Source organism: Neofelis nebulosa, chromosome 9 (genome assembly GCF_028018385.1).
Source record: "Neofelis nebulosa isolate mNeoNeb1 chromosome 9, mNeoNeb1.pri, whole genome shotgun sequence".
NCBI classification, from domain to species: Eukaryota; Metazoa; Chordata; class Mammalia; order Carnivora; family Felidae; genus Neofelis; species Neofelis nebulosa.
In genome coordinates this window covers 51,303,581-51,331,577 of record NC_080790.1, presented here as the reverse complement: position 1 = coordinate 51,331,577, position 27,997 = coordinate 51,303,581, and the positions used below count along the sequence as shown (strand labels likewise).

The 27,997-nt window shown below is 40.5% G+C and overlaps 1 long non-coding RNA gene across 4 annotated transcripts; it reads right to left on the bottom strand.

Moving 5' to 3' along the window:
• Positions 1-220: 220 nt before the first annotated feature.
• Positions 221-27,975, bottom strand: LOC131484919 (uncharacterized). 4 transcript variants are annotated; one of them, XR_009248498.1, is made up of 5 exons: positions 27,423-27,862; positions 25,180-25,310; positions 4,899-5,041; positions 1,967-2,070; positions 221-738 (listed from the first exon to the last, which is right to left on the bottom strand). It is a non-coding gene; the product is annotated as an uncharacterized LOC131484919 (long non-coding RNA). The 4 variants fall into 4 exon arrangements; XR_009248500.1 differs by lacking the exon at positions 1,967-2,070 and having other exon boundaries at positions 223-738; XR_009248499.1 differs by lacking the exons at positions 221-738; positions 1,967-2,070 and having other exon boundaries at positions 4,783-5,041; positions 27,423-27,975.
• Between the last annotated feature and the right edge of the window lie 22 nt (positions 27,976-27,997).

Sequence of the window (27,997 nt, the reverse complement as noted above, 5' to 3'; positions counted from 1 at the left end):
TCTCTCCCCCTCTCCTCTCTCTGCCCGTTGCTCTCTTGTGCCCTCCCCCAAAAAAACCACTTTGTGAAAAAATAACCAAATTTCTTTCTTTCATTCTTTCTTTCCTTCTTTCTTGAGAGAGAGAGAGAGCAGGGGAGGGACAACAGGAGAGGGAGAGAGAAACATACACACACAGAGAAAGAGAGAGAGAGAGAGAGAGAGAGAGAGAGAGAGAGAGAGAGAGAGAAGCTTAAGCAGGCTCCATGCCCTGTGAGAAGCCCAATATGGGGCTTGATCTCACAACCAGGAGATCATGACCTGAGCCTAACTCAAGAGTTGGATGCTTAACCAACTGAGTCATCTAGGTGCCCCCTCAAAATAACTAAATTTCTTTAACACCATAAGGTAGTTGTTTTATGTGTTGTATCTTGACTCAAGGTAGGACTCAAGTACAGAAAATTCACTATGTACCAGCAACAGTGGTGTTTTAATGCAAGTCGGTGCCATATTTGCTCATTTGTGAGAAGCAGGACAGCAGAATGATGAAGAGTAGATTCTGAAGCCAGACTAGAGACCAAAGGGTTATGAGAACAAGGAGGTCTTCCCACCTGGGCAGATTCTTACAGGGCAAGAAGGGGTCTGGACTTTATGCAAGTGAAAAACCTTCAGATTCTGTGGCCATCTCACAGAGGTCATACCACAACATGGTGTCCCATGCTCTGGTTACACTGGGAATCCTGGTTGGGGTCATATCTAGGGCTGAAAAAGACCAAGGCAGACATACATATTATTTTTTAAATGCATACAACAAGAATGGAGAAAAAATAATTTTCAAAGCATCGGAGAAAAAAATCCTTAAAATACTTTCAAAATACTGATAAAAAATACTTACAATACTTTTTATAGAATAATGATAAAAGTAGCATCTTGGGAGCCATCCAAACCTCACTGAGGATCAGCATTAGGATAGCTGTGTGATGCAGGGCAAATCACTTTAACCCTCTGTGAGCCCTATCTGTTGGGAATAATAATAGCACTTCCTACACAATGAAATGTTAACTGAGATAATGATTGTTTGGCACTGAGTCCCTGGTATATGGTGCTGTTATTACAGATGCTTGATATAGGTGGACAAGAAAATCAAAATAGTTCCTTTCCGGTAGTTCCTTTTTTGGTTTTGGGTACATAATTTGAACCCACTGAAATCCTTGTTTCATAATACATGCCCACCAGTGGTTGTAGAACACATAAAAAATGGACTTCTGTGTTGGGATTGGATGGTTGGAGACCATCTGGTTTCAACAATTCAGAATAATTCTAGGATTGAGAGAAAGCAACCGGGGTGCCTGGGTCGCTCAGTCAGTTAAACATCCAACTTTCGCCCAGGTCTTGATCTCACCGTTCGTGACCTCAGGCCCCACATCGGGCTCTGTGCTGACAGCTCAGAGCCTCGAGCCTGCTTCAGATTCTCCCTCTCTTTCTGCCCCTCCCCTGCTCACACTCTGTCTCTCTCAAAATTAAGTAAACATTTAAAAAAATTTTCTTGGGGCTGGGTGGCTCAGTCAGTTAAACGTCCGACTCCGGCTCAGGTCATGATCTCACGGTCCGTGAGTTCGAGTCCTGCGTCGGGCTCTGTGCTGACAGCTCGGAGCCTGGAGCCTATTTCAGATTCTGTGTCTCCCTCTCTCTGACCCTCCCCTGTTCATGCTCTGTCTCTCCCTGTCTCAAAAATAAATAAAAACATTAAAAAAAATTTTTTTTTAATTTTTTTCTTAAATAAAAGAAAACATACTCCTGCACCTGTATACCCATACCCCACACATGTACATACCACACTTGTGCGCACACACCCACACTTGTACATCATACTTGTACACACCCACACACCATGTACGCCCTTACACTTGCGCACACACACACACACACACACACACACAAACACACATAAGTGTAAGCCCTTTCCAACTGGTCAATGACTCATACCAACCTGCTGTCATCCTCAAGAACATCCCAATCTTGTCCCAGTTATGCAGGTGTAGGAACTTCAAGATTTTGAAGGTTGTGTCAGATCTTATGGGAGTGGGCTCTGACCTATGAGGGAGGGTGTATTGTGACTCTCCTTAGAGGAGCACAGTGGTCAAACTGGAAGGAGGGAAGGGCCCTCTGCTCCGACAGATGGCTAAGTACTTTCCGAAGAACAAGTAAGTAAAAGACGTACATTTTGCATTTGTCTATTAGTTTTTAAAAAAGAACTTTTTTTCTCTTCTTTTTTCTAATTAATTTACCTCCACAGTTATTTCTTTACTCCTTTCTTAAGAATCTGTTGCTTTTCTAAAATTCTAAGTGACGTATTCAGTTGATTAAATTCTCTTTGTCTTGGCTAACAGAAGCATTTAAAGCTATGAGTTTATATCTGAAAACAAAGCTTTGTCCATATACCTTAGTGTTGATATGTTGTGTTTTCTTGCTTATTCTTTTTCTAAAGATTCTGGTATTGTAATTTTTATTTCTGTATGACTCTAGTGCTGTTTAGAATCATTTTTCCCCCTCTTATGATTTCCAAGTGGCTGGGTTTTCGTGTGTGTGTGTGTGTGTGTGTGTGTGTGTGTGTGTGTGTTAAATATTTATTGGTTACAATGTGGCTACAGAATATAGTTAAGTATAATTTCTGCTTTATGGAATTTATTAAGGTTTCTTATGTGCAATTTCTATGAATATTTGTAGCTGACGTGCATTTCACAAGCCATGATCTAGCTTTGGTAAAACAAAATGTAACTTTATTTTTCTGTTACAAAACTTGTCCTCTTTTTTGAGGCCTATTATTCCTAATGGCCATTAAAAAAATAAAACCCACCAACCACCCACAAATATTAGCCACTTCCAGGCAAACTCTGGCATTCCTGTTTTTTCAGGATTTTCCATCAATTAGGGATTTCTCCTTCCCACATCTAAGTAAGGGGAACCCTTGTTGCCTTCCAGGAAGGTCATCCGAATGTTTTGAGGCCATTTCCTGCCCGCTGTGACATCCCTTGAGATAGATGGTCTTCTCCTCCCAGGCCTGTCACCTGCCACGGCTATGCAGAACATAGATTTGTGGCCTGTCTCCCTCACTTCCCGGTTTGGGCACACGCCCTACTGGCCGAGACCTCATGGCCGCTTCCACTCTGACAGCCCCCTCCCAGCCACGTTTGTGAAACCTCCCATACTCAGGTCGTCAGGTCCTCTGGTCCTGATACCACCTTGACACCTCCCCAGGTGCCTGCCTGTCCTCCCAGAGAATCTCCACTTTGGGACCTCACATCCCTAACTAGGGGAGGGATATCCTTTCAGGGGAGCTCTGACCCTGGGGGCAAGGGAGGGGACAAAGGACCGTGGCCCTTCTCAAGACACCCACGCAGCATCTGATTCTCCGGCATCCCCAACTTCTCCTATCTGAGGCGGCAGGACGCGAATCTCCAGGTCTCGGCTGCGCTTTGGTGCCACCTGGTGGTGGTTGGACAGCCCGGGCGTTACCCCTGCCTAGGGTCCTGGTGCTGTTGCTGGTGATCCTCCACGCTGCGGTGACTCCCCAATGAGCTACTCTTTCCAGAATCTGCCTGGTTAGATGGCGCCTGCTTTGTTGGGTAATCTGGGGATACTGGGCAACTAGAATACCAAGACAACAGCTTCTGCTCTGCGGTTTCCAAAAATAAGTTCCAAAAATGTGTTTTCACTGCCCTGCCGTCCCTCTATCCCCACCCTACCAACAAGAAATAATAACTTTAATTCCCACCTCAGCCCTTAGAGAATAGAAAATAGTCACCAGGAAGACAGTGAAATTCACAGGATGGTGCAGGTGGGTTTCTGTCAGGTTTTACTCATTATCCCTCCACATGGGTTATGAGCACTTGACAGGTGGTAATAACCCCTCTCTGTAAATGTCTCATGCCCCCTTCCCTGACACGTGGGGGACCCAGCACGCTGAATGCTGTGGTCAGACAGGGCAGGAACCTAGGCGGCAGCAGAGGAGGGAAAGAGACCCAATTCCAAACCACCCTCCTGACACCTTCTGAACCAGGACACCAAAGCAAAGAGAAGGAGGTGGGAGATGGGAATAGATTCCTTGTTTTCTCAAAGTAGAATGTTCCTATAATCCCTTTCCTAAACGGAAATGGCATAAAGCAAAACAACAATGACCAGTTCCTAAAGGCGAAAATCCGCTTCAGATTTTCCTTCCACTAGCAAAAGTCGGTGCTGATGTGGGTCTTTTATAAAAATGAAAGAAAGCAAACTTTCAGATTGGAGGAGAAGGGGACACCTGTGCCTGAAGGAAGTGGAAAGACCCCACGTGAACCAGGCATTCAGAGTAGCCAACAGGAGACACAGCTGGAGGGGGTTCCCTGAATCACGGTGACCAGCATTCTCCTGCAGAATTGCCGGTGAGAATATAGGCACATTTAACTTTTTTGCTTAAATTTTGTTTTGTCTGACATTAAATGTACTAGCCTTCTTTATGTTCACATTCTAATGCTTTTTTTTCTTTTTTTCTTTCTTTCTTTCCTTTTTTATGTCAGCACAGAGCCTGATATGAGGCTGGAACCCACTGACTATGAGATGGTGACCTGAGTCGGAGTCAGAAGCTTAACCGACTGAGCCACCCAGGTGCCTCTACAGTCACATCTTAAAACAATACTCTTTGTTGTGGAAAAATATAGACATTTTGGGAAAATAAATTTTATATATTTTTTCTATCTTTCCATCTATCTAAGCGTACAGAGATTACTAGTTTCCTAGGGTCGCTGTAACAAATTACCACAAACTGGATGGCTTAAAACAACAGAGATTTATTTCCTCGTAGTTATGGTGAGAAAAAGTCTGAAATTAAGGTGTCGGGAGGGCTATATTCCCTTCAAAGGCTCTAGGAGAGATTCATTTCTTACCCCTTGCAGCTTCTGATGGCTTTAGACATTCCTTGGCTTGTGGCTTCTTTTATCTCTGTTTTCACATGGCCATGGCCTTCTCTATAGTTTGCATCTTCTCCTCTTCTGCCTCTTATAAGGACACCGGTTGTTGGATTTAGGACCTATGAGGATAATCCAGGATGATCTCATCACAAGATCATTAATTTAATTCCTTTTACATCCACAAAAATCTCCTTTCCAAATAAGGTCATATTACAAATTCAGATACTAGGATGTAGGTATACATACATACACATCACATCTTTACGCATTCTTTTCAGGTGTTGGTTATATGCATAAATAAAACTTTTTAAACTAAATTTAGGGGCACCTGGGTGGCTCAGTCGGTTAAGCGGCCGACTTCGGCTCAGGTCATGATCTCGCGGTCTGTGAGTTCGAGCCCCGCGCCGGGCTCGGTGCTGACAGCTCAGAGCCTGGAGTCTGCTTCGGATTCTGTGTCTCCCTCTCTCTGACCCTCCCCTGTTCATGCTCTGTCTCTCCCTGTCTCAAAAATAAATAAACATTAAAAAAAATTTTTTTAATAAATAAATAAAATAAAATAAATTTAATTCACAGGCTCTACACAGTTTATATTCAATATTTCTGTAGCAAATTTCTCAATCTTTAAATATTGATCCAAAACAAATTTGTAATGGCTGCATCATAGGCCATCTTAAATGTGCTATGTTTTATTTAACCATTCAGTTAATACTGAGCACTCATAATTTTTGGTACTGTAGATAAATGCTATAGTCAACAGCCTCGCAAAAATCTAGCTTCTAAAGGTATGTAATGGACAGCTTGTTTTCACCACTCTGTATCCATCGTCCCTTCTGATAAACTACCCCAGTTTTTCCTGTGGAACTAACCCTTCCTTATGGGCTATGGGTTTGGTGAAGCCATCAGTGAATATGGTAGTTCTACACTTTTCTAGATTAAAAAACAGACACGAAACCTGACCTAGGCTAATTTTATACTCTCTCCATGGCAACTAAATCTTAAGCAAAATGATAAGACTCAAAACAGCTGTAGCCGATTCATCCTGTAGCTGATTCATTTCTTTCTGTTACCTGGTTCGGAAAGCAACCCGAGAGCCACCTGGGGCTTCTAGCCTCTTTGGACCAGTTTTTCGGATTTCTCCATCAGGGCTGTGAATTGAATAAAAAAGATTTTTTTTTCTGTTTTATTTTGTCTGAATTAATTTCTGGTTTTTGCAAAGATCCCTAACATATATAAGGTGAACACTTGGTTCATTTTTGTCTTTTTTGCTTTCTATAAAAAACATTTAGTAATATAAATTTTCTCCTGAGCAGAATTCAATTGGTGTCTAAAGTCATGTTCTCACTGGTATTATTTCATGCATGGATTTATATTTCTTCTTTGAACTGAGCTATTTAAAAACGTGGTTTAAGAATTTCCTGTGGTTTTTTAGAAAATTATTTTATTGCTTTATGTTTCATTTTGTTACATTATGTTAAGAGAATTTTGGAGATTTATACAGATCATTATGTGCATGATGAATTTTTATAAATGTTCTTTAGGTCATTAGAAAATAGGTATTGTCTATTTGTGGATACGAAACATCCTTTCTCTCTCTCTCCACACACACACACACACACACACAGTCACCCACAAATGTTATAACTAATAACTGACTTCAGCAAAGTTGCAGGATACAAAATCAACACATAAAAACCAGTTGCATTTCAATTTACTGGCAATGAACACTCCAAAAAGAAAATTAAGAAAACAGTTCCATTTAAAATATCATCAAAAATGGGGTGCCTGGGGCTTTTGGTTTCTGCTCAGGTCATGATCTCACGATTCATGAGTTTGGGCCCCACATTGGGCTCTGTGATGGCAGTGCAGAGCCTGCTTGGGATTCTGTGTCTCCCTCTCTCTCTGCCCCTCTCCCACGCATGTTGTCTCTGTCTCTCTCAAAAATAAATAAACTTTAAAATAATAAAATAAAATATCATCAAAAAGGAAAAAATGTTCAGGAATAAAGTCATCTAAGGAGTCACAAGGCTTATATACTAAAAACTATAAAACATTTCTAAAAGAAATTCAAGAAGACCTAAGTAAATGTAAAAATATCCCATGTTCATGGATTGGAAATATACAAATTCAGTGCAATCCCTATCAAAATCCCAATGGCAATTTTTTGGTCTTTTTTTTTTTTTTCCAGAAATGTTCAAGCTCATCCTAAAATTCACATGAAATTTCAAAGGGCCCTGAATAGTCAAAACAATCTTGGAGAAAAAAAGAACAAAGTTAAAGGACTCACAATTCCCAATTTCAAAAACTTACTACAAAGCTACAGTCACTAAAACAGTGTAGTACTGGCATTAGGATAGACATATAGACCAATGAAATAAAATCAAAAGCCCAGAAATAAATCTTCACATCCCTGGTCAATAAATTTTTGACAATAAGGAAAAGGCCAATTTGCTCAGCAAAGTATTTTTAAGAAAATAGGATATCCACAGGCAAAAACAAAACAAAACAAGTTGGACTGTTACCTCATACCATACACAAATTAATTTAAAATAGATCAAAAACTTAAGGGGCGCCTGGGTGGCTCAGTCGGTAAAGCGGCCGACTTTGGCTCAGGTCATGATCTCGCGGTCTGTGAGTTCGAGCCCCGCGTCGGGCTCTGTGCTGACTGCTCAGAGCCTGGAGCCTGTTTCAGATGCTGTGTCTCCCTCTCTCTGACCCTCCCCCGTTCATGCTCTGTCTCTCTCTGTCTCAAAAATAAATAAACGTTAAAAAAAAAAATTTTAAAAAAATAATAAAATAAAATAGATCAAAAACTTAAATTTAAGAGCATAAACACGATGATCATTTTAGAACACTTCTATCACCCCTAAATAGTTCCCTCATGCCTATGCCTAATTGATTTGCTCTATTATTTTGGTCTTTCTAGAAATTTTATACGAACAAAATCATACAAAACATAGTTATTTGTGTCTGGCTACTTTGATGAAGTTCACCTATGCTGTAGCATGGATTAGCACTTTGTTCCTGATTTTCATTGCTGAGGAGTATTCCATTGTGATTTCTCATGATTATAATGGGATTATGGGTTTTGGAGAGGAAGACCACAGAGTAAACTGACATTCCTATCACATCACATCAAGGGTACATGGTATCAACATGATTCATCACTGTTGATGTTGATCTTGATTTCCAGGCTGAGGTAGTTTTTGTCAGGTTTCTCCACTTTCTTACGCCTTTACATACGATACAATTTGAAAGAATTCGCTATGCACAGTCCACACATAAGCGGTGGGGAGTTATGCTCCCCCAACTTGAGGTAAAGCATACAATGGAGCATAAACACTCCTTTCAGGTATCTACATAAATTATCTGGAATCTGTGTGGGAGATTTGTCTATTCTCCATTTATTCTTTTATTTATTCATAGCATGTGGACTCATGGATAATTACTTTATACTATAGGTTATAATCCAATACTATTTGGTTTTATCGCTCAATTTGTCCTGCTTTGGCTGCTGGGATCACCTTCAGTTGCCTCCCATGTCTTTCTGACATATTCCTATCATTTTAGGTATTTTCATTTTTTAAGTACTTTTTTTTTTTTTTTTTAAACTTTCAGGCACTACAGGACGCTCCAGGCTATTTCTCACACCTGATTTTAGAATCAGCCATTTTTCCAAGAAGCCCTGGCTCTTTTATTAGAGAATGGTATGAGAAACCAAGATCTGGGCACTGCGTATGCTCATTGCTACTGGGGTGTTTGCTTCTTGACCCTCTCAGAGGGCAGAGCTTGGAAATATATCTGTATGTACACACTGTGTATGATTATTTGCCTCTTGGGGCTCCTGTGTGGCTCAGTTGGTTGAGTGTCTGACTCTTGATTTCAGCTCAGGTCATGATCCCAGGGTCATAGGATCGAGCCCCGCATTGGGCTTTGTGCTGAATGTGGGGCCTGCTTAAGATTCTCTCTCTTTCCCTGCCCAGTCCTTTAAGACTTTGGGTTTTGAATACCAGCCACGTGCCAAAGAAAAAAACGCATGAGAGTTGTGGTACACTGTGGACTGACTACCCTCGATATTCTGTGAGGGCTTCCTGAACAGCAAAGGGTGTGAGATCCCCAGTCCAGAGTTGGGAGATTGGAGTGGTGCCATTTCCCCCCCCGACACCAACACAGGGGGACTTCAGAGAGCAACACAGCGGCCCCAATGGAGGCAGGACCCACTTACACCAAACCCCACCCCTGTGTACCTGGAAAATGCTTATTTACTGGGGTAAGACTGACTCTGAGCCAACACAGGGAGCCTCTCCTCCAGGACAGACAGCACCCCACATGCACCAAGGGTACTGAAAATCAAGTGCTTCAAAACGTCACCTGCAGTTCTGGTGAAAATAGGGGCAGACCTGCTTTTTTTTTCTTTTTTTTCTTTCTTCTTTTTTTTTCTTTTGGAATCAGGCTCATAGTTTCTTTCTTTCTTTTTTTTTTTTTTTTAATTTCCTTTTCTCTTTTTTTTTTGGATCAGATTTTTTTATCCTTTTCCTTTCTTTTTTTTTTTCCTTTCTTTTTCTTTGGAATCAGACTTACAATTTTTTGATTCTCTGTTTTTTGTTGTTGTTCCTTTTCCTTTTCTCTTTTTTGGGGGATCAGGCTTTCCCCCACTGCCCATTTTTTTCCAGGCTTATTTCAACAAACAGATCAAAGCACACCTAGTTAAAGGTCCAAACACTCCCCACTGGAAGCAAGGAGGAGCTCTGCAGAGGACTAACTAGCAACAAAGAGCGGCCAAGATGCAACAGCAGAGTGCACACAGCATACACCAGAAACACTTTCTGAAGTGCCAGGCCCTGGACAGTGTATGACCCCTTTTAAATACAGCACTAATCTCAGGTTCAGGAAACATAACAAGCATTTAAAACACACAAAAGGAGGATGCCTGGGTGGCTCAGTCAGTTAAGCATCTGACTTCGGCTCAGGTCACAATCTCATGGCTCGGGAGTTCAAGACCTGCATGGGGCTCTGTGCTCACAGCTCAGAGCCTGGAGCCTGCTTTAGGTTCTGTGTCTCCCTCTCTCTCTGCCCCTATCCCACTCACACTCTGTTTCTTTCTGTCTCTCAAAAATTCATAAACGTAAAAAAAAATTTTTTTCAACACACAAAAGACAGAAACTTAGCCAAAATGACAAGATGAAGGAACTGTCCCTAAAAGAAAGGTCAAGAGGAAATCACAGCCAAGGACTTGCTCAAAACAGACATAAGCAACATATCTGAACAAGAATTTAGAATAACAGTCATAAGACTACTACCCGGGCTTGAAAAAAGCATAGAGGACACCAGAGAAACCCTTGCTGCAGAGATCAAAGACCTAAAAACTAATCAGACTGAAATAAAAAATACTGTAACTGAGAGGCAAAACTGAGTGGACACAGTCACAATAAGGATTGAAGAAGCAGAGGAGAGACTAGGTGATACAAAAGATAAAATTATGGAAAATAATGGAACTGAAAAAAAGAGGAAAAGGAAATTATTAGATCACAAGGGGGAAATTAGAGAACTTAGTGATTCCATAAAGCAAAACAACATCCATATCATAGGAGTCCCAAAAGAAGAGCTGGAAAAAGGGGCAGAAGATTTATTTGAACAAATTATAGCTGAGAACTTCCTTAATCTGGGGAAGGAAACAGGCATTCAAGCCCAAGAGGCACAGAGAACTCCTGAGAAATGAAAAAACAGGTCAACACCATGACATATCATAGGGAAGCTTGGAAAATACAAAGATAAAGAGAGAATTCTGAAAGGAGCTAGGGACAAAAGATCCATAACCTACAAGGGTAGACACATAAGGTTAGCAGCAGACCTGTCCACTGAAACCTAGCAGGCCAGAAAGGAGTGGCAGGAAATATTCACTGTGCTGAATGGGCAAAATATGCAGCCAAGCAATCTTTATCCAGCAGGGCTGTCATTCAGAATAGGAGAGATAAAGAGTTTCCCAGACAAACAAGAACGAAAGGAGTTGGTGATCACTAAACTCGCCCTGAAAGAAATTTTAAGGGGGACACTGAGTGGAGGAAAAAAAAAAAAAAAAAAAAAAAAAAAAAAGACCAAAGCAACAGACTAGAAAGGACCAGAGAACATCACCAGAAACACCAACTCTACAGGTAACACAATGGCACTAAATTCATATCTTTCAAAAATCACTCTGAAAAAGACACACGGTATCAGAATGGATAAAAAAAATAAGATCCATCTATATGCTGCCTACAAGAGATTCATTTTAGACCTAAAGACACCTGCAGATTGAAAGTGAGGGGATGGAGAACCATCTATCATGCCAATGGGTTGCCATTGGCAAATAAAGCCGGAATAGCCACGCTTATATCAGACAAACTGGATTTGAAAACAAAGCCTAGGACTCCTAGGTGGCTCAGTCAGTTAAGCGTCCAACTCTTAGTTTTGTCTCAGGTCATGATCTCACAGTTCGTGAGTTCAAGCCCTGCGTCAGGCTCTGTGCTGATGGCATGGAGCCTGCTTGGGATTCTCGCTCTCTCTGCCCCACCCCCACTCACACACATGCTCTCTCTCTCTAAATAAATAAACATTAAAAAAATAAATAAATAAAGACTAACATGGGATGAAGAAAAGCATCATCTCACAATTAAGGGGTCTATCCATCAAGATCTAACAATATAAATATTTATGCCCCCAATTTAGAAGCACCCAAATATATAAACCAATTAATAATAAACATAAAGAAACTAATTGATAATAATACCATAATAGTAGGGGACTTTAATACCCTACTTACAACAATGGACAGATCATCTAAGCAGAAAATCAACAAGGAAATGATGGCTTTGGGTTTTTGTTGCTGTCGTTTTTAATTTTTTAATGTTTATTCATTTTTTAGAGAGACAGAGTGTGAGCAGGGGAGGGACAGAGAGAGAGGGAGACACAGAATTGGAAGCAGGCTCCAAGCTCTAAGCTGTCAGCATAGAGCCCAATGTGGGGCTCAAACCCATGAGCCATGAGATCACGACCTGAGCTGCAGTCTGATGCCTAACTGACTGAGCCACCCAGACACCCCATGGAAACAATGGCTTTGAATGACACACTGGACCAGAAGGACTTAACAGATATATTCAGAACATTATGTCCTAAAGCAGCAGAATACACATTCTTCTCAAGTACACATGGACCATTCTCCAGAATAGATCACATATTGGGTCACAAATCAGCCTTCAACGGATACAAAAAGATCAAGCTCATACCATGCATATTTTCAGATTACAACACTATGAAACTTGAAATCAACCACAAGAAAAACTTTGGAAAGCCCTCAAATACATGGAGGCTAAAGAACATCCTAGTAAGGAATGAATGGGTTAACCATGAAATTAAAGAAGAAATTAAAAAAACACATGGAAGCAAATGAAAATAAAAACACAACAGTCCAAACCCTTTGGGATGCAGCAAAGACAGTCCTAAGAGGAAAATACACTGTAATGCAGGCCTATCTCAAGAATCAAGAAAGGTCCCAAATACACAACCTAACCCTACACCTAAAGGAGCTAGAATAGAACCAGCAAATAAAGCCTCAAGCCAGCAGAAGAAGGGAAATAATAAAGATTAGAGCAGAAGAAAGTAATATACAAACAAACAAAAAACCCACAGTAGAACAGATTAAAACAAAAATGCTGGCTCTTTGGAAGAATAAACAAAATTGATAACCCCCTAGCCAGACTTATCAAAAAGAAAAGAGAGAAGACCCAAATAGGTAAAATCACAAATGAAGGAAGAGTGAGTGATCACAACCAACACCATAGAAATACAATTAAAATAGAATACCATGAAAAATTATATGCCAACAAACTGGGCAATCTGGAAGAAGTTGACAAATTCCTAGAAACTCATGCACAACCAAAATTGAAACAGGAAGAAACAGAAAATCTGAACAGACCCAAAACCAGCAAAGAAATTGAATCAGTTATCAAAATCTCCCCAAAAACAAGAGTCCTGGGCCAGAGAGCTTCTCAGGGGAATTCTATCAGACATTTAAGGAAGAGTTAATACTTATTCTTCTCAAACTGTTCCAAAAAATAGAAATGGGAGGAAAGCTTCCAAACTCATTCTATGAAGCCGGCATTACCTTCATTCCAAAACCAAAAACCCCACTAAGGAGGAGAATTACAGGCCAATATCCCTGATGAAGCTGGATGCAAAAATTCTCAACAAGATACTAGCAAACTGAATTCACAATATATTAAAATAATTATTCACTATGATCAACTGGGATTTATTCCTGGGCTGCAGGGCTGGTTCAATATTTGCAAATCAATCAATGTGATACACCACATCAGTAAAAGGATAAGAACCACATGATCCCCTCAATAGATGCAGAAAAAGCATTTGACAAAATGCAGCAACATTTCTTGATAAAAACCCTCAAGAAAGTAGGTATAAAAGGAACACACCTCTGTGGGAAGTAAGTTTAAGAATTCTGGGGCGCCTGGGTGGCTCAGTCGGTTAAGCGGCCGACTTCGGCTCAGGTCGTGATCTCGCGGTCCGTGAGTTCAAGCCCCGCGTCGGGCTCTGTGCTGACAGCTCAGAGCCTGGAGCCTGTTTCAGATTCTGTGTCTCCCTCTCTCTGACCCTCCTCCGTTCATGCTCTGTCTCTCTCTGTCTCAAAAATAAATAAACGTTAAAAAAAAAATTAAAAAAAAAAAAAAAAAAAAAAGAATTCTGTATGCTTACACCAATGGGTTAACAAGGCTTAGGGCGGAAAGCTGCCACAGGATGAAAGCTCTCAAGGCCAGTCATTAAGTAAGACAAAACATAGAGGCGGAAAGCCACCATCAGGTGAAAGCGCCCAAGGTTAGTTAGTCACTAAGTAAAACAAGGCTTAGGGTGGGAAGATGCCTCCACAGGATGAAAGTGTCCCAGGACAGTTGGAGGTGGAAAGCCACTATGGGGCGAAAGTGCCCAAGGTTAGTTAATGAAAAGTGCCTTGTTAACCTTAAGGCAGCATGCTCCAGCAATCTTAAACTTTGGAGATAACAGCTACTTGGCTGTATCACCCACAGAGAAACACTGTCCTTCCCACATCTGGCTCCAATATATCATTGTTCTTTAATCTCAACTTCTAATGCCACTTGCCCACCAAACCCTTTGCTTCTTACACACACAAATTAATGGTCACTATCTTATTGTTGTCTTCTGCACGTTCACCACATATGTAAAACCTTGAGAGGGGCACCTGGGTGGCTCAGGCAGTTAAGTGTCCGACTTCGGTTCAGGTCATGATCTTGCAGTCCGTGAGTTCGAGCCCCACATCGGGCTCTGTGCTGACAGCTCAGAGCCTGGAACCTGCGTCAGATTCTGTGTCTCCCTCTTTCTCTGCCCCTCCTCTGCTCATTCTCTCTCTCTCTCTCTCTCAAAAATAAATAAGCAAAAAAAATTTTTTTTAAACCTTGAGAGCTCAATAAATATGGAGACAAAACCCCTGTTCAGGGGTCTTGTCTCCTCCCGGACATTAGCCTCTCTTGTATTCAATTCCGCATCCACTCTCTTGCTGGACAAGAGAGAACTCCAGACTCAAAGTCTGCAACACACCTCAACATCATAAAGGCCATATATGAAAGACCCACAGCTAATATCATCCTCAATAGGGAAAAACTGAGAGCTTTCCCCCTAAGGTCACATATAAAACAGGGATGTCCACTCTTACCATTGCTGTTCAACATAGTGCTAGAAGTCCTAGCCTCCACAATCAAACAACAAAGAAATAAAAGACATCCAAATTGGCAAGGAAGAAGTCAAACTTTCACTCTTAACAGACGACATGATGCTCTGCTGGAAAACATGAATGACTCCACCAAAAACCTTCTAGAACTGATACATGAATTTAGCAAAGTCAGAGGATATAAAATCAACATACAGAAATCAGCTACATTTCTATACACCAATAATAAGCAGCAGAAAGAGAAATCAAGGAATTGATCCCATTTACAATTGCACCAAAAACCCTAAGATACCTAGGAATAAACCTAATCAAAGAGGTAAAGGATTGTTTGCTGAAAACTAAAGAAAGCTTATGAAAGAAATTAAAGACACAAAGAAATGGAAAAACACGGATTGGAAGAACAAATATTGTTAAAATGTCTATAATATCCAAAGAAATCTACACATTCAATGCAATCCCTATCAAAATAACACCAGCATTCTTTACAGACCTAGAACAAACAATTCTAAAAAATGTATGGAACCACAAAAGACCCCAAATAGCCAAAGTAATGTTGAAAAAGAAAACCAAAGCTGGAGGCATCACAATCCCAGACTTCAAGCTGTAGTACATAGCTGTAATCATCAAGACAATAGGATAATGGCACAAAAACAGACAGACACATAAATTGATGGAACAGAACAGAGAACCCAGAGATGGACCCACAAATGTATGGCCACCTATCTTCGACAAAACAGGAAAGAAGATCCAGTGGAAAAAAGACCATCACTTCAGCAAATGGTGCTGGGAAAACTGGACAGCGACATGTAGAAGAATGAAACTGGGCCACTTTCTTACACCACACACAAAAGTAAATTCAAAATGGATGAAAGACCTAAATGTGAGGCAGGAAACCATCAAATTCCTAGAGGAGAACACAGGAAGCAACCTCTTTGACCTCAGCTGCAGCAACTTCTTACTAGACATGTTTCTGGAGGCAAGGGAAACAAAAAAGCAAAAATGAACTGTTGGGATCTCATCAAGATAAAAAAGCTTCTATACAGCAAAAGAAACAATCAACAAAACTAAAAGGCAACCAATGGGATGGCAGAAGATATTTGCAAATGACAACTGGATAAAGGGTTAGTATTCAAAATCTATAAAGAACTTATCAAACTCAACACCCAAAAAATAATCCAGTGAAGAAATGAGCAGCAAACATGAATAGACACTTTTCCGAAGACATCCAGATGGCTAACAGACATGAAAAGATGCACAACATCACTCATCAATCAGAGAAATTCAAATCAAAACCACAAGATACCACCTCACACCTGTCAGAATGGCTAAAATGAACAACTCAGGAAACAACAGATGTTGGCAAGGATGCAGAAAAAAAGGGAACACTTTCACATTGTTGGTGGGAACGCAAACTGGTACAGCTATTCTGGAAAACAGTACGGAGGTTCCTCAAAAAAGTAAAAATAGAACTACCCTTCAACTCAGCAATTGCACTACTAGGTTTTCATCCAAAGGATACAAAAATGCTGATTCAAAGGGGCACAGGCACCCCAATACTTATAGCAGCACTATCAACAATAGCCAAATTATGGAAAGAGCCCAAATGTCCACCGACTGATGAATGGATAAAGATGACGTCGTATGTATACACAATGGAATGAATATTACTCAGTGGTCAAAAAGAATGAAATCTTGCCATTTGCAACAACATGGATGTAACTAGAGTGTATTATGCTGAGCAAAATAAGTGAGTCAGAGAAAGACAAACATCATATGATTTCACTCATATGTGGAATTTAAGAAACAAAACAGATGAACATAGGGTAAGGGAAGGAAAAATAAGACAAAAACAGAAAGAGAGGCAAACCATAAGAGACTCTTGAATACAGAGAACAGACAGAGGGTTGCTGGAGGGGAGGTGGGTGGGAGATGTGCTAATGTGTGATGGTCATTAAGGAAGGTACTTGTTGGGATGAGCACTATGCAGTAATGAATCACTGGGTTAAATAACTTGAATTAAAAAAAAAAAAAGATTCTCTCTCTCCCTCCCTCTGCCCCCCTCCCCCACAGGCTCACTCTTTAAACTAAAAAAAAAAAAAAAAAAAAAAAAAAAAAAAAAAAAAAAAATATATATATATATATATATATATATATATATATATTTGTCTCTTTATCCCATTGGATCTATATTTAGCTAAATGAGTTCATACTGATGACTGCAATGTTAATCCATCATCACATCGTTTATTATTCTAGCCTCCTCCCTGCACTTTTTTATCTATAAATTTGCACTCCAACAGCAAGTATCACCTATGGACATGACGACTCAGTTGATTACTAATTCAGCAGTCTCTTTTATTTTTTTTTAATATTTTATTTTTAAGCAACATGGGGCTTGAACTCACAACCCCAAGATCAAGAGTTGTATGCTCTACCAACTGAGCCAGTCAGGCACTCCTCTTGAGAAGTTTCCAGCAAATAAACTCCTTTATCTTCAAACTACTATGAGTTGTTAGAAAGTCCTGCTTTGCTGCTATTGTTATCTGCAAAGTAAAATGTCAAGGCTTTCTTTTGGTCGAACAGCTTCCTTAATGTTAAAATCTGCTATTTTACCTTGTTTGAACATCTTGTGGAAGTACAGGATAAAGCAATTCCAAAGTATCTTGTATATCACATAGTTTACTTTGGTTGGAATATGCAAAAGGTCTACTCTGTTTATTGCCAACTATCCTCGATGCTCTTTTTTTTTTTTATTTTTTCAATATTTATTTTTTCATATTTTAATTATTTGTTTTTATAATTTACATTCAAGTTAGTTAGCCTATAGTGCGACAATGATTTCAGGATTAGACTCCTTAATGCCCCTTACCCATCTATAGCCCATCCCTCCCTCCCACAACCCCTCCAGCAACCCTCTGTTCTGTATATTTGTTTCTTACATTTTGTCCCCCTCCCTGTTTTTATATTATTTTTGCTTCCCTTTCCTTATATTCATCTGTTTTGTATCTTAAATTCCTCATACGAGTGAAGTCATATGATGTCTTTCTCTGACTAATTTTGCTTAGCATAATACCCTCTAGTTCCATCCACTTAATTGCAAATGGCAAGATTTCATTCTTTTTGATTGTCGAGTAATACTCCATTGTGTATATGTATATATATATATATATATATATATGTATATATATATATATATATATATATATATATATATATACCACTTCTTCTTCATCCATTCATCTGTCGATGGACATTTGGGTTCCTTCCATACTTGGCTATTGTCAGTAGTGCTGCTATAAACATTGGGGTGCATGTGTCCCTCTGAAACAGTAAACCTGTATCCCGTGGAGAGATACCTAGTAGTGTAGTTGCTGAGTTGAAGGGTAGTTCTATTTTTAATTTTTTGAGGAACCTCTGTACTGCTTTCCAGAGTGGCTGCACCAGTTTGCATTCTCACCAGCAGTGCAAAAGAGATCCTCTCTCTGCATCCTCACCAACATCTGTAGTTGCCCGAGTTGTTAATGGTAGCCATGCTGACAGGTGTGAGGTGGTATCTCATTGTGGTTTTGATTTGTATTTCCCTGATGATGAGTGATGTTGAGCATTTTTTCATGTGTCAGTTGGCCATCTGGATGTCTTATTTGGAGAAGTGTCTATTCATGTATTTTGCCCATGTCTTCACTGGATTATTTGTGTTTTGGGTGTTGAATTTGATAAGTTCTTTATGGGTTTTGGATACTAACCCTTTATCTGATATGTCATTTGCAAATATCTTCTCCCATTTTGTCAGTTGCCTTTTAGCTTTGCTGATTGTTTCCTTTGCCATGCAGAAGCTTTTTATTTTGATGAGGTCCCAATAGTTCTTTTTTTTTTAATGTTTTTTTATTTTTGAGAGAGAGACAGAGTGCAAGCAGGGCAGGGGTAGAGAGAGAGGAAGACAGAGAATCTGAAGCAGGTTCGAGGCTCTAAGTGTCAGCACAGAGCCCGACATGGGGCTCGAACCCACAAACCGTGAGATCTTGACCTGAGCCGAAATCGGACGCTTAACCTACTAAGCCACCCAGGCACCCCCCAATAGTTCATTTTTGCTTTTGTTTCCCTTGCCTCCAGAGACACGTTGAGTAAGAAGTTGCTGCGGCCGAGGTCAAAGAGGTTTTTGCCTGCTTTCTCCTCGAGGATTTTGATGGCATTTACATTTAGGACTTTCATGCATTTTGAGTTTGTTTTCGTGTATGGTATAAGAAAGTGGTCCAGGTTCATTTTGCTGCATGTCGCTGTCCAGTTTTCCCAGCACCATTTGCTGAAGAGACTGTCTTTATTCCATTGGATATTCTTCCCTGCTTTGTCAAAGATTAGTTGGCCATACGTTCGTGGGTCCATTTCTGGGTTCTCTATTCTGTTCCATTGATCTGAGTGTCTGTTTTTGTGCCAGTACCATACTGTCTTCATGATTACAGCTTCATAATACTGCTTGAAGTCTGGGATTGTGATGCCTCCAGCTTTGGTTTTCTTTTTCAAGATAGCTTTGGCTATTCAGGGTCTTTTCTGGTTCCATACAAATTTTAGGATTGTTTGTTCTAGCTCTGTGAAGAATGCTTGTGTTATTTTGATAGAGATTGCTTATTTTTTTAATGTTTATTTATTTTTGAGATTGAAAGAGAGAGAGAGAAAGAGAGAGAGAGAGAGAGACAGAGAAAGAGAGAATGAGTGGTGGAGGAGCAGAGAGAGGGAGACACAGAATCTAAAGTAGGCTCCAGCCTCTGAGCTGTTAGCACCGAGACTGATGCAGGGCTCGAACTCACAGATTGTGAAATCATAATGACCTGAGCCGAAGTCAGACGCTTAATCAATTGAGCCACCCAGGCAACCCTCCCCCTTTTTTTAATGTACAATGCTCTTATTTTTAAAAAAAGTATGCTTGCTTGTGCATATTCAAGTGTCTGAGGTACAGCATACAGAAGTAGCACATTTAATAATATCATTAACCTTTATATACACAGCAGACTTTAATTATAAAAACTGTTTCTAGTAACATATTTTATAGAAGGAAATTTATATCTTCATCAAATGTCAAAAAATCCCTCATCTTCTACCACTAAAAATAGTTGGCAGTCTATAGCAGTCATTTTGTCAAGCTTTCTCTTTAAATTTTTTGTCTCAAAAGTAGAAGGAACTAACTATATTCTTGAAATATTTTTATAAAGACTGTTGTTTTGCAATTTGATTAGTAACAACAGAATGAGTTTAGGAGGTCTCATATTTCTCTGAAACTTTCTTGTTTTATTCATAGTCTATACTCTTTGTTACATATGGGTCAAAGTTGTTTCAGCATGGATGTTCTTTACGTAAATTTAGAGATTTCGTTTGTGAAATTTTAGGGTGGCGAACTTGATGTTCTCCTTGCATGTAATCCTTGCAAGATGTGAAGAATTCCCAAAGGGGACTTTTTGCTGAAAGACTCAAAAATAAACAAAATTAAATAGCAAAAATTAAATATAATTCTTAAATATTAGTTCGTTTAATGTTATGAAGGTTAAAATGCCAAGCAAGTCGACAAAGATTAAAATTCTGATATAATCTTTCTCTATTTGTCCTGGTACATTTACGTATTCCTTTAAGAGCCTATTTTATTTATTTTTGAATAGATAATACATTGACATGGCTTTAAAAATGTAAAATGCTACCAAAAGGTACACTATGTGTAGATTATCTTCCCCTCACCATCCTCTGTAGTTAACTAGTTTTATAATTAATCAGGGATTACAGTACTTAATATGTATAACCTAAGTACATATATTTTATTCCCCCTTTTTACTGTGAAAAAAGTAACATAGTATATACTCTTTTCCTGTTCTTCACCTTGCCTTTTTCATTCAATTTTTCACATCAGTGTGCACAGACATGTTCATTCACTTTTATGGCTGCATATTATACATTGATGTAGATGTACCACAGTGTATTTAACCAGGTCCCTCTTTCAAAAGCAAAAACAAACAAACAAACAAACCAATCCAAGTAGGATTATACCCACAACTATATGGTCAATTAATCTTCGACAAAGCAGGAAAGAATATCCAATGTGAAAAAGACAGTCTCTTCAACAAATGGTGTTAGGAAAACTGGACAGCAATGTGCAAAAGAATAAAAGTGGACCACTTTCTTACACCATACAGAGAAAAAATTCAAAATGGATGAAAGACCTAATATGAGACTTGGAACCATAAAACTCCTAGAAGAGAACACAGGTAGTAACCTCTTTGACAAAGGCCATAGCAACTTTTTTCTTGATGTCTCCTGAGGCAAGGGGAAAACAAAAGCAAAAGTAAACTACTAGGATTACATCAAACTAAAAAGCTTCTACACAGCAAAGGAAACAATCAACAAAACCAAAAGGCAGCCTACAGAATGGGAGAAGATACTTGTAAATGACATATCTGATAAAGGATTAGCGTCCAAAATCTACAAAGAACTTCTAAAACTCAACACCCAAAAAACAAATAATCCAATTAAAAACTGGACAGAAGACGTGAACAGATATTTCCCTAAAGAGGACATATAGACGGCCAACAGACACATGAAAAGATGCTCAACATCATTCATCATGAGGGAGATGCAAATCAAAACCACAATGAGCTATCAGCTCACACCAGTAAGAATGGCTAAATTCAACAACACAAGAAACAACAGGTGTTGTTGAGGATGTGAAGAAAAAGGATGCTGTTCACTGTTCATAGGGATGCAAACTCGTGCAGCCACTGTGGAAAATGGCACAGAAGTTCCTCAAAAAGTAAAAAATAGAACTACCCGGTGATCCAGGAATCTCACTACTGGGTATTTACCCAAAGGATACAAAAACACTAATTCAAAGGGATATATGCACCCCTACGTTTATAACAGCATTATCACAATAGCCAACATATGAAAGCAGCCCAAATGTCCATTGATTGATGAATGGATAAAGAAGATGTGGTATATATACACAATGGAATGAATCTTTCCATTTGCAAGAACATGGATGGAGCTAGAGAGTATCATGCTAAGCCAAATAAATCAGAGAAAGACAAATAACATATGATTTCACTCATATGTGAAATTTAAGAAACAAATGAGCAAAGAGAAGAAAAGAGAGAGAGAGAGAGAGAGAGACAAATCAAGAAACAGACTCTAAATTATAGAAGACAAGGGGCGCCTGGGTGGCTCAGTCAGTTGAGCGGCCGACTTCTGCTCAGGTCATGATCTCGCAGTCCTGAGTTCAAGCCCCGCATCGGGCTCTGTGGTGACAGCTCAGAGCCTGCAGCCTGCTTCGGATTCTGTGTCTCCCTCTCTCTGCCTCCCCCCCCCCCCCCCCCCGTTCATACTATGTCTCCCTCTGTCTCAAAAATAAATAAACATTAAAAAAAAAAAAAAGAAATTAGACCTTGCCTATTAAAAAATAAATAAATAAATAAATAAATAAATAAATAAATAAATAAATAAATTATAGAAGACAAACTGATGGTTACCAGAGAGGAGGGGAGTGGGGGGCTGGCTGAAATAGGTGATGGGGATCATGGAGTGCACTTGTGACGAGCACCTGGTGATGTATGAAAGTGTTGAATCACTATATTGTACACCGAAACTAATATGACACTGTATGTTAACTAACTAGAATTAAAATAAAAACTTTAAAAAGCAAATGAAAAACAAAAAATAAAATAGATAGGACTACATCAAACTGAAAGTTTCTACACAGCAAAGGATATCATCCACAAAATGAAAACTCAACCTACTGAATGAGAGAAAATAGTTGCAAATCATTTATCTGATAAGGGGTGAATATCCAAAATATCTGAAGCACTCATAACCCAACAGCAAAAAACACCCAAAAAACAAAACAACAACAAAACAATCTGATTAAAAAATGGGCAGGGAATCTGAATAGACATTTTTCTAAAGAAGACATATAGATGGCCAACAGGTACAAGAAAAGATGCTCTGTATCATTAATCATCAGGGAAATGCAAATCAAAACCACAATGAGTTATCTCACACCCGTTAGAATTGCTAAACTCAAAAGACAAGAAATAACAAGTGTTAATAAGAAGAGGATGTGGAAAAAAGAAAACCCTGTGCACTGTTAATGGGAATGTAAACTGGTGTAGGCACTATGGAAAACAGTACAGGGGTTCCTAAAAAAATTAAAAATAGAACCACCATATGGTCCAACAATTCGATTTCTGGATATTTATCTAAAGAAAACAAAAACACTAACTTGAAAAGATACATGTACCCCCCTGTTCACTGCAACATTATTTACAATAGCCAAGATATGGTAACAACCTAAACATCCACAGATGAATGAATGGATAAATATTCAACCATTAAAAAAGAATGAAATCTTGCCATGTGAAACAACATGGATGGACCTCAAGGACATTATGCTAAGTGAAATAAGTCAGACAGAAAATAAATACAGTATGATCTCTCTTACATGTGAAATCTAAAAAAACAAAAACAAAAACTAGAAACAAAAACAAACGTGTAGATACAGAGAACAGATGGTGATTATAAGAGATGGAGGGTGGGAGAAATGGGTGAATTGTTTTCTTTTTTTTTTTTTTTTTAGTTTAAGTAAACTGAACAAAAATTTTATTAAAAAATTCTAAAGTCCAGGCCTATGAGACACAGGCATCAGTGTTTTTGTAGTTCCCTGGTGACCAATGTGCAAACAAATTTGGGAACCGTTGCACTATTTAAAAAAAAATTTTTTTTAATGTTTTTATTTTCAAGAGAGAGAGACAGAGACAGGATGCTAGTGCAGGAGGGGTAGAGAGAGAGGGATACACAGAATCTGAAGCAGGTTCCAGGCTCTAAGCTGTCAGCACAGAGCCCATTATGGGGCTTGAACTCACAAACTGTGAGATCACGACCTGAGACGAAGTCAGAGACTTAACTGACTGAGCCACCCAGGACCACTGTGCTATTACTAAAGGAATTCTATGGGTGGTATTTCCCATTTAAATATTATTCACAAACTGCTGAAATATTGCTTGAAATAAGATTGGTGGAGCCGGGGGGGGGGGGGGGAGTGGGAGGAGGCAGATAATCATCTTCCTCAGAAAAGAATTTTCCAGGCTCTCTCCCAGTCCAGGTAAACCACTCCGTCCCTGTGGACTGTTACCAAACAGGTCCTTCTGGAAGCAGCTAGGTTTAGAAGAGGCTAGGTCTGAAAATATCTGTAAGTCTCAAGGTATTATTACCCGTGGGAGAGTCTGCATTGTGTGAATGGAGGCCTCAATGCTTGTATTCCCCACGAAAGATTTATTTGAGGATCCACACTCAGTGACAGCCTGAAGGAAGGTAGCAAGCACAAAGTAGTTTACTAAGGACAGAACACTGTCAAGAAGGGACAGTGAGCAGACCCAGAGGTAGCAACTGCACCAGGATTAGGGGTGTCTTTTCTTTTTATGTTTGCATAGGTTATGGGTCATAGCTAGGTCAGTCTCTAACTGAGGTCGTTTCCAACCATCTAAGGGACTCCTCCTGCCAATTAGGAGGACGAGTTTTGGGCCCTACAAGGTTCTTGCTGGAACTGTCCTGTCCATCTCCTCCCACAGGGGCAGGGTTAAAATCACAGTGTAAATACATGACAATGACACTATAGGTTACTCTGGGGCAGAGGCTGAAGAGGAGAGGGCATGTTCTGCACCTGTGGCTCTTGATCTGTTATTTGGTGTCTTGGTGGCCACAAGGCCAGGATGTTGAAGGGTCTTGGGAGCCACAAAGTCAGGATGTTGTGTCCCCAGGCTTCTAATGTGTACCCTATTTATCACCATCCTTGCCTCCAATACGTGTCTAACAAACTGTCTATCAGTACCATTTAAAACCGGCATCCCAGTTTTGTTTTGTTTTTGTTTTTTTCTATTAAGTACCCATAGCTTTCTAAAACTTTGAGTAAATTAAGTTCGGAGAGATCAAAAGTTCCCCATAATGGCCATTGGTGGTGTTTTTTTTTTTTTCTTTTTTAGTTTATTTATCTTTGAGAGAGAGCAGGGGAGGGGCATAGAGAGAGGGACAGAGAATCCCAAGCAGGCTCAGCGCTTAACCGACTGAGCCACCCAGGCACCGGTGCTCTAAATTACTTTTGGTTAAGTCAATCCACTTAGTTTATAAATGTGCATGCAGAAGGACCATAGTTTATTAAACACAAAACCAGTCAGAGTCCCACTAAGGGCAAGGAAGGGAGCAGCACTCTCAGAGCATTTTGATGACTGCAATCCCATTACTAGGTTTTTCTCTGGTGCAAAGGGAAAAACTCCTAAACAGCACAGTTTCATCAGTAGCAGCTTGGTTCCAGAAGGAATCAGAGTAAAGACCGTCACAGTTCCAATAGGAACAATCCAGTCCCCAAAAGAAGTCCGACCAAAGGCCAAAGGAGCACTTTCAAAGTAAAAACAAAACAAACAACAAGGGCATAAAACAGATCCTAATAAAGCCTGGAGAGTGCAAAAACAAAGCGCAGAGCCCCAAATCCAGGAGGAAACTTACCGCAAACTCCAGGGTCAGCGAGAAAGCAGTGAGCCCAATTGGCTCTGTGGGTGCTGTCGGGTTTGTTCACCAGCCTCCGAGTTGCTGGGGGTCTTCTTCGCATCCCACTTCTGATCACCAAGTAAGTTAACCTTACAAAACAAAACTACCAGCTATTTTAACAGCAAAAATGGATTTATTGGGGGATAGCAGAGAATCGCAAGCCACAGCACACACTCTCCCAAGAAACTATAGGTAACTCCCTTCAATGAGGAACGTTCCTTTATAGAGGAAAGGGGAAGCTCGGCTGTTATAAACAGAAAGTCCATTGGTGAAAACTGGGAGTTCAAAGTATAGTGGCTTTTCATTGGCTGCATTGTTGCAGTCTCTCATTGGCTGGGCTGTTGCCAGGGGAGGAGAAAGGCCTTCCTTCTTGCTGGGATAGGCGTGGCCATGTGCAAGGTCCTCCTCTTCCACTGGGTCTGTAATTGACAAGTCATAGGGCATGAGAGCTCACCTTGAGGGCTTCCCAACTGCATTCTAAAGGAGATTTCCTTTTATTACTTTTCACAGAGCATACTCTAATCTCTGCCATTACTGCAGGAAGAACTCTTAAAAAGGTTAATCATAGGTACTGGAGAACCAACATACCCAGAAGAGAAAAACATGGTTTTAGTGTTATTGTATAAGAGTAAAAGTAATTGCAATAGATTCTACAATTTTCTGGATTCTAATTCAAATTGAAGTTTACAGATTTTCCCTTAACTTCCTTCAATTTATACCTGGTCTCTTTAACACTGGAAATCTTGGCTCCTAATAACATTAGCATAGTTACTTTTTTTGGTCCTAATTTACATCAGTTTCAAAATAATACTGTGCATTTTAACAAGAAATATACTAAATGATGTTTAAGGTTTCTTTGAAGTTTCATTTGTTGTTAGAGTATGTTCCATAGTGACATACAGTTTGAACTGCACTTTTTTTAAATGTTTTATTTATTTTTGAGAGACAGAGCACGAGCGTGGAGAAGGGCAGAGAAAGAGGGAGACACAGAATCCAAGGCAGACTCCATGCTCTGAGCTGTCAGCATAGAGCCTGACCTGGAGCTTGAACCCACAAACCATGAGATCATGACTTGAGCTGAAGTCAGACACTCAACCGATTGAGCCACCCAGGAGCCCCTGAACTGCACATTTTTAAAAAAAATTTTTCAGGTTTATTTACTCATTTTGAGGGATGGGGTTGGGACAGAGAGTGAGGGAGAGAGAGAGAGAATCCCCGAGCTGCCAGCACAGAGCCCAACTCAGGGCTGGATCTCAGGAGCCATGAGATCAGGAGCTGAAATCAAGAGTCAGACACTTAATGGACTGAGCCACCCAGGTGCCCCTGAACTGCATGTTTTACAAAAAGGTTGTCGTAAAGGCACCCATGGTGACCAGTAGAAACCTTCCCCCCAAATTGTTTTAGTGTTGGCATGATATAGCCCACACAACACAAGGAAGCAAAATTTGTTTTTCCAGGAGCCTTGCTGTCTATCATCAGAGAGAGAACAGCCCTGTGAAGGCTTGGGCTGAATTATCAGAGGTTGCTTACCACTCTTGCCAAACTCTCAAGTCTTGTTAAGGAGATTTGTAGCTGTCTCCCAACCTTCTCATCTTCCCTCTCTCCTTGAAAAAAATCAGAAAGCAGGTATTCTGAAGTATGGGTCTCGAAGTACACATTTAGGTGATTGTGTAAACTTGAAGTGTAGCTGAGGCACAGGGGTGCAAGAGCACCTGGCTGCAGGGGTCCCAAACCAGGTTTGGCCATTTGCTGCTGACAAAATCCAAAGGCAGAGAAACGGGTGGTGGTCAAACCAGAAATAAATTTATTTCAGTGAGGCCAACACTTGGGAAGACAGCAGACTAACCCCTCGAGGACTGTCTCCAAAGTACCAAAAATACTTCAAGACTTATATAAGGAAAACGTGGGACAAAGGTCTGTGGGTGCATGCAGATAGGCTGTGACCTTCAAACCAACCATTGTCTTGAGGTCAATCACATGGGGTGTGGCTGGCAGCTGGGCAGTCCCTATTGCCTGAGGGGAATAGGTTTTAGGTCTTTTGCCTGAGTTAAAAGATAAGCTAGAAAAAAATTTAATCAGTTAGAAAGTTTGAAGTCAAAATGGAGGTAAGTGCTGTCCTCTCTCCGAAGCTGGGAGTAGGTGCAATTGACTATTAGGAAAAGTGAAACATGAGTGGGTGCAGAAATCGGTGTAACACAGACCTGTAAGACCAGGAGGAGTCAGACATCTCAGAGGACGGGAAACTGGCTGGTGCACAGAGTTGTTGAGTCTAGGAAGGGAGAAGAGGTTTTTACAATACTCCGAGAAGCACTGTGGTGCCCCCAGAGGTAGGTTCCGTTAACCCGAGAGCGGTGAGTTCCCAGAGTCCAAACTGGCATGCGCTTCACTCGGCTTCTGCTGGCCGCTCACAGGGACACCCAGCACAGAGCAGGATGGCCTGGCCTGGAGGAAGTCCCTTGCGCAAAAAGGTGCGACGTGAACTTGGAAGGCGGATGCGTCCCTGAGGGGAAGTGAACGCGAGGCAGTGAGGGGGTGGGAACTAGGTGGTGGTGGGAGAATGATGCCACGCCCAGAACTGGACTAGGATTCCCCGCGGGGGCCGTGCTTCCCGGCCCTTTCGTTTTGACCTCTTCCCACACCCTGGGACCGCGCAGGCGGCCAAGGAAAGTGTTGCCCAGCAATCGCAGCCGAAGCCTTCGGTTCCCGCCCCCCTGCGTCCGGACCTCCGCCTACTCCTTCCGCGGCCGCCCCGCCCCGCCCCGCCCCCCGCCAGTCT